Genomic DNA, 9,506 nt, shown 5'->3' on the forward strand with positions numbered 1-9,506 from the left:
GTTGCAGGTTTTGACTTTTCTATTTAGCCTCTGTGAAGGACACACTTAGACTAAAGAGGTTATTACTTTATCATAATCTGGTGATCTCTGAGTTAATATAGGGCAAGGTTTTTCATCCTCAGCACGGTGACATTTGGGATCAGATCATTTTTTTGTTGTGTGACTGTCCTGTGTATTTGCAGGATGTTTAGCAGCATCCCTGGACTCTATTAGATACATGTACCATCCCCCTCCTCAGCTGTGACAACTAAAATGTTTCTAGACATTGCCAAATGTGCTCTGGGGGGCCAGAATCACCCCCAGTTGACAACCACTGACTTCGGGCTGATTTAGGGTATGCATTTGAAAGGGAGAAAAACAAATATAGAATCAAACTTAATTATGCAAATGCCTCTGGGAAAAAATACTGAATTTCTAAAGAGATAATAGTAAAATTTGAGTTAGTGTAGGACTCTCATAAAGCTCATCTCCTACATACACACCATCCTCATATGCCTTTTCAGCTGCGCTTGAGGTATCGTTAAATGAGAAAGAGAGCCATCGACCTACCTTTCTTTCTCCTAAAGGTATCACATATGATTGCAAATAATATTGGATGATAATGTTAACATATCACGTTTTAATAATTTCCTAAGAAACACAGGAATCAGATATTAGCTTCACATATATAGTGTTTTCTCACGATGACTCTAGTCAAGTCTTAACATCTGCAGAGACCGGTAAAAGCTATGCCACACACCCTTTTTCTTTTTCTTTTTCCATTTTCAATATGTTTAATTACACCAAGGCTGATGTTAGAAAGATGTATTGTCATCTGCACTGATTGCTGTTTGCGGGAAGAAAACATAATGAAGTGAAGAAAAACGAAGAAACAAAACAAAGCAGAAGAACAGGACCTGTCTTTCCTGTATTCTATTTTGTGTCCCTGGGAGCTGATAGCGAACCGGTTGTGAAATGTGTGTGAGGTTTTGCCCTGCCATTCAGGCTGAAGTTGCCTTAAAAGGAAAACATGGCATGCTGTACGTTTTCCACTTCCTTCTTTTTTAGTTTCCTTTCAGCCACTCTCAGAAATGTAAGCAGGAAGAAAATTGCAATCAATTATGTTTGGAAACAACTGAAGTTAAATCTGACTAGTATTTGTTTATAAAACTATGCATTATTTTATTTTCAGTACATTTCCAGTTCCTCTTTTGCCCTTGAACATTCTCCTAACCCCCATGGTGAATATTTTTCCTTTAGACCCATGCCTGGATATTGAATTTGTTTAACAGTCCCTCTGGTTGTTACTCCATTGTGTGGTCTCTCCCTTCCCATGGCCCTTCTTGAGTTCAGGCTGTCATGACCTCGCGCTCTGATTGTAGTGACCTCTAGGCTCTCTTGCTTATAGTTCAACCCGTGGGATAATTGGCCTCACACCTTTGTATCATATTCATGCATTCATTCACTAGGGTCTTGTTTTAGGCCAGACATTGTTCTAGACTCTCTAGACTCCGGAACAGTAACATGAAAGAAACAGACATAAATCCCTGCCCTCATGGAGTTTACATTCTCCTTGGGGTAGGGTGAAGGGGCCGCAGATGGAGACACATTGTACAAAATAAATGGTCTAGTATGGTAGAAACTGGTAGGTGTCATGGAAAAAATAAAGCAGGGCAGGGAAACAGGGAGAGGTGTGTGTGCGCACACGCACGTGAGACAGAAAGTGAGTCTGTGTGTCTAGTGCGTTGCGATTTAAAATCTGGTGATAGGAAAGACTTACCTGAGAAAATGACTTTCCAGTAGATACATGAAGAGGTAGCCAAACATAGGTTCCTCCTGGGGGAAGGGGAAGGGCATTCCCCGCAGAGGAGAAGCAGGTGTAGAAGCTTGAAGCGTGTCCGGTGTTTGAGGAAAGGTCTGAGAAGGCTGGTGGAGGGAAGTAGTGATAAGTAAGGGGCAAGTCAACGTGAGTGAGGAGGAATGAATGGTGCAGGGCCTCGGGGAACATCGCAAAGGCTTTGGCCTTGATCTAGGAGAGATGGGATGTTGCTGCATGGTTCTGCAAAGTACAGTGTGATTCGACCTACAGGTTACTAGGATCCTGTCATCAAGTCATCATTTCCCCTACTTAACCCCACTACTTGACAGCATGCACTCCCATTATCTCCAGAGTCAGACACAAACTCCTCATCCTCCCTGCCCCTCTTCAAGAACTTTTCCACTCACCCTGCAAAAGCCCTCTGCATGCTCAGGAAAGGGTCACCCCCACCCCTTCAAATCTTATTCATCCTACAAGGCCAAACTGAAGTTTCTGTTTTCTAGAAAACCTTTATCACCCCAAAATTGATCTCTCTTGGCTCTGACTTGCTGTATAGATTACTTGTAGTGTGCTTTGGACTCCATGGCCCACTGTCTCATAGGTATCATACCAAAGGCCTAGGGACTTGGAGACCTGAAGAGGCCTCAGCATCATCGATTCTGACTCCTTTGTTTTACAAGTGAGGAAACTGAGGCTTAGCAAAGGTTAGGACATTGTTCAAGTTCACTTAGCTAGTTGTTTAATGTGAAAATAGCTTTTGTAATGACATGACCAGTTCTTTAAGGGATGATACTGTGCCTTCTACTTCTCCAAACTCCCTTATAATGCCAGTTAACATAGCACCTAGGTAACAGATGCTTATTGAGTTCAATTTAATATAAAAGGAAGTATTTTTTTTTTTTTGGTTTGTTTTTAAAGGAACACCATCGAACCTTAATTCATTAATCATATTTTAAATTCACAGATAATCTGAATCGGAAAGCACGTAAAACACTTGTGTGAGATTTGGCTTTGGATTTAGGGATTTGCTTGTGCATGTATGTGGTTAGGTGGAAGAATAAAAAATGTTGCCTTTCTTGGAGGTTTTGTTCTTATGAGATGATAGAAGAGAATCCTGTCATCTCTACATGATACATCTATTTTTAATGCTTCAATAAGTTTTATTGAAGCATTTTGGATTAAAAACAATTTTTTTTTTACCATTCTTTGTCCAAAAAGGAAAAACAATCATGGCTGAGTCTTGTCCTCTGAGCTGTTTCTTTGGGGAACTATTAGTTTTGATTACAGATGTGAACTTACGATGTTCACAGATGTTGATGGCCTACCAGAACTATTTGAGGAGACCTAATTCATCTTTTGACCCAGAGATATCCTCCTCAAGCATAGGGTTTACTTGAAAATAGCTCCATGTAGGGGTGATGCTAGGTCCTTGTTCCAGTATTAAGTAGGCAATGAAACAAAGTGCTTGCCAAGAGGCTGTCGCGCAGAACGTAGACTTGTTACACTTCACCTTTAAAATGCAGACCCACCCAGACATATCAATAATGATTTTACAGTGTTTTAATCTTTGCCCATAGATTCAGCAGTGTTTTGAGTTTGGCCTGTGTATCACCGAAACAGCTGATTGATGTATGGAGAGTGAATTCAGTTTTCCATTGCTTGTGGTGCACGGCAGCAAAAGCAAAGCTCCTAAGGTTTGAAAAAAACCCATGGAGAAGTCCTGCTGCCTTTGGGGAACTCTTTTAACATCCTGTATTAGTGACCCATAGTCCAACTTTATGAGTAGGTCAGTTAACTTAGCTGACCATGCCATGATTATAGTTACACTAAGAAGAAGGATGAAGTATCCAAATGAACCAAGTAGCTTGATTTATGGCCACACACTGAACTCTAACTAGCCACCTAACAGATGAGTATCAGTGGTTACAAATCCAAGATAAGATGTAAATGGCCCAGTGAATTCATGAGAAATACGGTCTTCCTGAAAGAGAATCCAGATAGTATATTTAAATAAAAGATAAAATGAAATATCTAGTACTTTTGCACATATTCTAGGGAAGGTGTTTTCTGTTGTATTTTGTTGTAGGTTTATGTATATATGTATCTAGTTCTCTAAGTACTATAAATGACCGTTGTTCCTGTAGAGTTGTTAAAAGCTTCGTACATTTATTTTCACACTTAAGATATGGGCAGCTCCTCTGTGGAAATTTTCTTCAGTTCATACTTGTTTTCAGTTTTTAAAACTGAGATATTTACATAAAATATAATTCATTAATTTTCAGTGTACACTTACGTAAGTTTAGATAAATATATATCTATATAACTACCGTCACAATTATGATGTAGAACGTTTTCATCTTCCCAAAAAGTTCCCTCATTTTAACACATTTCTGACTATTACTTTTACTTAATAGCAACTGTTTTGAAGGATTTGACTCCTGTAGGAATTGAAAAAGCACAAAAGCCAAGTCCAATGATTAAGGTGGATCCCATGGAGTGATATGACTTCAGGTCAAAAAGAAGATGTGACTGTAAGATTGTGGCATCTGTTTTCTGATGAGGATTGTTAACTGATTCTGACAGCTGTTTCAAAGTTGAGCTCTAAAATCATTTTGAGTGATGGATTGGATATATTTTTGTGACAGATTTTGTATTCTCCATATTTTGCATTGTCCTTCAGTATGGCTACTACTATAAAGGGCAACACTTATTGGTTCCTTTCTAGGCCCGTGGTATTGCAGATTTAACATTTTGTGTATTTAAATGAACCCAAAAGGTCTGAAATAAGAAGTTTGTAGTTTTGCCAACACATAAGTTTGAATCTTGACTTTATAAGCTGGATGGGTTACAAGAGTAAGTGGGTTCACTAGTGAGTGAGCCAAGCCTGCTGCAAATCATCTCAGTTGCAAAGAACCATTATAAAGGTTTCTTCCAAGTCTGAATGGGGTAATTTTCATAGTGTGATAGAAACATGGTGTCTGTGTGAGAAATGGCTCTTCAAGGAAAGTTAAGTGCTAGTATTGGAAATAGAAGTAAAGAGGGCTAAGAAAATAATTTTTCTTTACTGGAAAAAAAAAATGGAAATGTTGAGAAAATTAAAGAGTGGTTAGGTCAAGGCCATAAATGACTTTGCCATATGGAAATTAAAAAGTTTTAAAATAGTTTCAGAGAACAATCAGGTTAATGCAAAAAATAACTCCTTATGAGAGAAGTCATCAGAGGTTGAAGAGATCCCTTACATTTTTGGTCCTATTTATGTTGCTATAAAGTACAAGACAAATTACATACTAGTATATTTCTGAATTTGGGGATTCGTGAATGTTGAGAGTTTATTCTGTAAGTTTTGTTATTTAGATACTAGCATCATTAAATATGGTTATACCTGATGTGTGTACAAGAATATGGGGGAGGTTGACATTTGAAATAGAATCTGTTGGGCTAGAGATGAAGAGAATCCTTTGGATACTTCAGTAGTTTAGTTTACAATCACCAGATTGGTGTTTGATTGAGAGGCCCCGTAGGCTGGTGGTGAGTCCTCGCTGCAGTGCCATTTAGGTAGCTCAGAAGGTGCGATGGGAAGTGTTGGTAGCAAGGGTAGATCGTTCAAAGGGGTGGGAGCTGGTGGCTGTACTTTTTGAAAACTAGAGGGGAGGGGTGTCTGGGTGGCTCAGTGGTTGAGCATCTGCCTTCGGTTCAGGTCATGATCCCGGGGTCCTGGGATCGAGTCCCACACCAGGCTCCCTGCATGGACCTGCTTCTCCCTCTGCCTGTATCTCTGCCTCGCTCTGTGTGTCTCTCATGAATAAATAAATAAAATCTTAAAAGAAAAAACAAAACTAGAGGGGGAAACTGGGATATGAAGAGATTGCAAAATTAATTCCAAAGTCCTTAGAACATAGATATATATTCTACAGTGCCCTTGGCATAGTATGACAGTTTGTAGTTAACGGTATAAACCTGAAATGTAGATTCTTGTTTGCTTATCTGCGGTCATGGGAAATTCCACGCTTGTATCTGGGAACTGGAAATAATCGAGTAGAATAATTCAGATACTTGGCTGCCCACTATGTGCTAGGCCCTGTTCTAGGCCTCTGCAAATACAATGAAAAGGCATAGGCCCTGCTCATAAGGCACTTCTAATAGTGAGGAGACAGACATGAAAGAGAACCATGAGAATTCTGTGGAAGTTGCCATAATGAGGACACGTACCAGGCACAGTTAGAACCCAGGGGAACAAGCCCCTAAGTCGGCCTCAAGGTACTTAGGCTTATGTATTCTATGATTGATCTTGTTCCCTCGTTTGGAGAAAGAAGTGACTTTCCTCATCATCTGTCATTGAAACTACTTGGGCATCCTCCCAACCTCCCTTCTGCTTACTCATCTCTTGATTCTCTGGTCCATTCTTAAAACCATGGCTCTGTTTTCTTCTTGAAACCCTAAATGGGCACAGTACACCCAGAGTCGCTGCCATGATATGCAGAGCCTCTGTCTACTTTCCTCCCACCTCCCACCACATCCATCCACAAACTGTGCCTCAGCACCCTTGCCTACTCTCTTGCCTTTGTGTTCTGCTGGCATTTCCTACCTCCAGCTCTTGCTCATGTTCTTCTTTCTTGCTCAGCTTCTCCTCTACCGATCAGCATCCAACCCATTCAGAGCCCAACTCCAATGCTACATTGTCTATGAAGTCTGCTCTTGATTCTCCCAGTTTGATTAGATTATTGATTCTTTGCATTTCCACAACATCCATTTGCAGACAACTTCTACAGAACTGGTTGCATTCTGCTTTGATTATGGTTAGTGTTTATAATTCTGTCTTTTTCACTCTGTTATAAATCCTCAGCAGACAGGGACTCTTTGACCTCATAACTCATGTTGAAAAAATAAAATCTGCATCAAATGTTGTTGGCTATTGCCCAAGGTCAGATGTTAGTGGCAGACCAGGCCTAAAAACCTGGTTCTTCTTATCTATATCAAGATTTTAGGAACTTCAAGACATTATCTAGCATGTATCCACTCCATCGGTTGCTTCACTTCACAAAAACTTCTTTGTCTGCAGTGCAGAATTGCCAGTTTTGTCATGGCTCGCAGCATTCGTGGTGGCAGCCAGGTGGAGGAGGTGGTTGGGATGAATGTGTTTATGTGGAGCACGATTTCCTTGTCCACAATAGGCTATATGAATATTTGAAGGGGAGTCTGGAAGCTGTTTCCTATGAGGGAAGTTAAGTTGAAATGCAAGAAGTGAAGATTAAGGAATATTAACATAAAATCTGTATTGTGAATTCTTTTATATAAGTATGTTGCCATTGTAGGGAAAAGTGGTGTCAGGGAGCTTTTCAAATGTCTACATTTTAATACCCAAATGAAAAGTTTGTTGTAAATTATGAAATGTGGAAAATTTTCATGCTTATAAAGGCCCTTGATAAAAGACTGTGCTGAAAGGAGATACTGTGTGTGTGTGTGTGTGTTCATTTATTCAAGTGTAATTTTCTGATGCAAAAATATGGGAAGCAGAAAGGAGTAGGGGTGAAGTGAGGAGTGACTGGCTCAGTCTGTTATTTTAAATCAATCTCTGTCTCCTGTTTATCTATCTAACTAACCTATATTGCGAGGACTGCATGGAAGTCTCTGGTCAGCCAGCACTGACCGTATGCAGTGGAGTGATCTGGAAAGAGGAGGGGGTTGCAGATCATCTTCCTCTTACACTGCATGCTCTTTCCTCTGCAGGTCAGGCCCCATTGTTATCTTGACCATGCCGCAGGCTCTAGGAGCATTCATTTGAGTTCTCCCATTTACCAGCTGGCTGACACTGCTCCATCCACCTTCCTTATCACCCTGGCTTGGGCCACCCAGCACCATTTACCTGTTTTCTCTTGCCCTTGCTTGTGTATGCTGTCTGGCTTATAGTCACTTGTCTGAGTGCTTCTAGGCAGTTTTGGGACTGCATGCTGGTTGGCTTGCTTTCCTGCAAGGGGAAGATGCTAGTGGGATGAAGAGATCAACAGCCTCCTCATTCTCCATTCTCCACTCTTCAATGGAGGGGATTTGCCTCCTATAGTCCCTACAACCACTAAAGTACATGCAAACAAAGGCATTTAATTAAAGACTTGCTTGAAAAAGTTCTTACTGAGAGGTAGTAATTGAGAGCAGGCCTCTGTGGTGGCCTTCCAGCCCCTCCACATCTCAAGTTGGTAACTACTTGACCAGTATGTGCCTTAGTGTCCTCATCTGTAAAATGGGGGTAGTAAAACCTACAGAATTTGTGTAGATTAGGTAAGTTAACTTGGATATAGCACTTAAAAGAGTGCTTGGCCCATAAATGATATATAAATATAGATATTCATATTAATATTAAGCCATTGTTAAGTGTAAGAATGGTTTTGCCTGCTGCTCAGGGATTTAGCTTACGGTACTTGGGATGGACGTCTCGGATGAGCACTGGGTGTTATTCTATATGTTGGCAAATTGAACACCAATAAAAAATAAATTTATAAAAAAAAAGGGATGGACGTCTTAAGAGAGATTAATAGCCTCAGGAGAAACTGAGGCAGTGTGATAAAGCTGCCAGCTAAAGGTAGTCAGATGGAGTCCATTGTGTTAAGTGACTTAAGATGCATATAAGCCCAGTATGGGCCTCTGTCCACCCTCTGAGTATTCTCAAGGAAGGATAGACAGCCTAAATGTGACTAAAATCAGATGGAGCCTGGGGTGTGCATCTGTTGGGATGTCTGCTGGAAAATTTGAATGAAAGTATAGCAAGAAAACAGTAAGAAGAGAGATCTGAATGCAGTACAGGGCTGGCCAAGAGGCAGGCAGGCAGTCTCCTCTGCCCTTTGCCCAGGTGTTTAAAAAACCATCTCCAAACCTGTGCCAACCAGAATCCAGTCCTGCAGACACTGTGATTTTTGCAGGTTGCTTGCATCTGAGTTTTGCTAAGAGCTTTTGGTTTTAGGTGCCCTCAAGAACTCTTTAGGCCTGGCGGGGAGAGCCTCTCTCATTGCCTTCTTCAAACAGCCTCAGGATGGCAGCTTTCATTGGGAAAACTGCTGCCGAGAGAGAATAGCCGTGTGTGTGTGTGTGTGTGTGTGTGTGTGTGTGTGTGTGTGTCCCTTAAAAGGAAAACCAAGTTGATATTTTTCATGTTATTTTTAAAAAGGAATGTACTCTAGGCTGCAGAGAAATAGAGTAAGATTGTATTTAAATGCCAGCTTGCTTCTCAATCCCTCTTCCTTCTTGTGTTTCCCAAATGCTACCAACAGGAAGTGCACAAATGCAGGGACAGAGAAGTGACCTCAGGGCAAGAACTGTAAATGTGGCTGGGGTGGCTGCCTTCATTGAACACCTGTGTGTCCCTCCTTTCACCACCTTCTAATATCTCCTTTGCTTCTTACCCAGCAGTAAGGAATCCCAAAAGATCTGTGAAGATTCCTTAAGAGCATTCTTTTCCGTGGCTGCTGGTTCTTCTGATAGAGAATAGGAGAATGTCTCTGTGTGTGTTTTGTTCTTAATTTATGCATAATTACGTTTATTCCCAATTGTTAAAAATGGCATGAATGCTTGTTTGTTTACTAGAATGTACCTATGCCCCTGGCTATTTCGGTGATGTTGGTGTCTATGTCTGTATTTGTCTGTCCCTCAAATAGATCCTTATTTTGCGTGTCTCCTTTTAAATACCTTCCTGGAGCAGGGCTAGTGTACTTGACTCGTG

The 9,506-nt window shown here is 40.8% G+C and overlaps 1 protein-coding gene across 3 annotated transcripts in view; it reads left to right on the forward strand.

Annotated features, from left to right (window-relative positions):
* Positions 1-9,506, forward strand: part of MAML3 (mastermind like transcriptional coactivator 3) — a 406,685-nt gene that overhangs the window by 157,164 nt on the left and 240,015 nt on the right. The window lies entirely within an intron of this gene.

The sequence above is a fragment of the Canis aureus genome, chromosome 20 (assembly GCF_053574225.1).
Source record: "Canis aureus isolate CA01 chromosome 20, VMU_Caureus_v.1.0, whole genome shotgun sequence".
NCBI classification, from domain to species: Eukaryota; Metazoa; Chordata; class Mammalia; order Carnivora; family Canidae; genus Canis; species Canis aureus.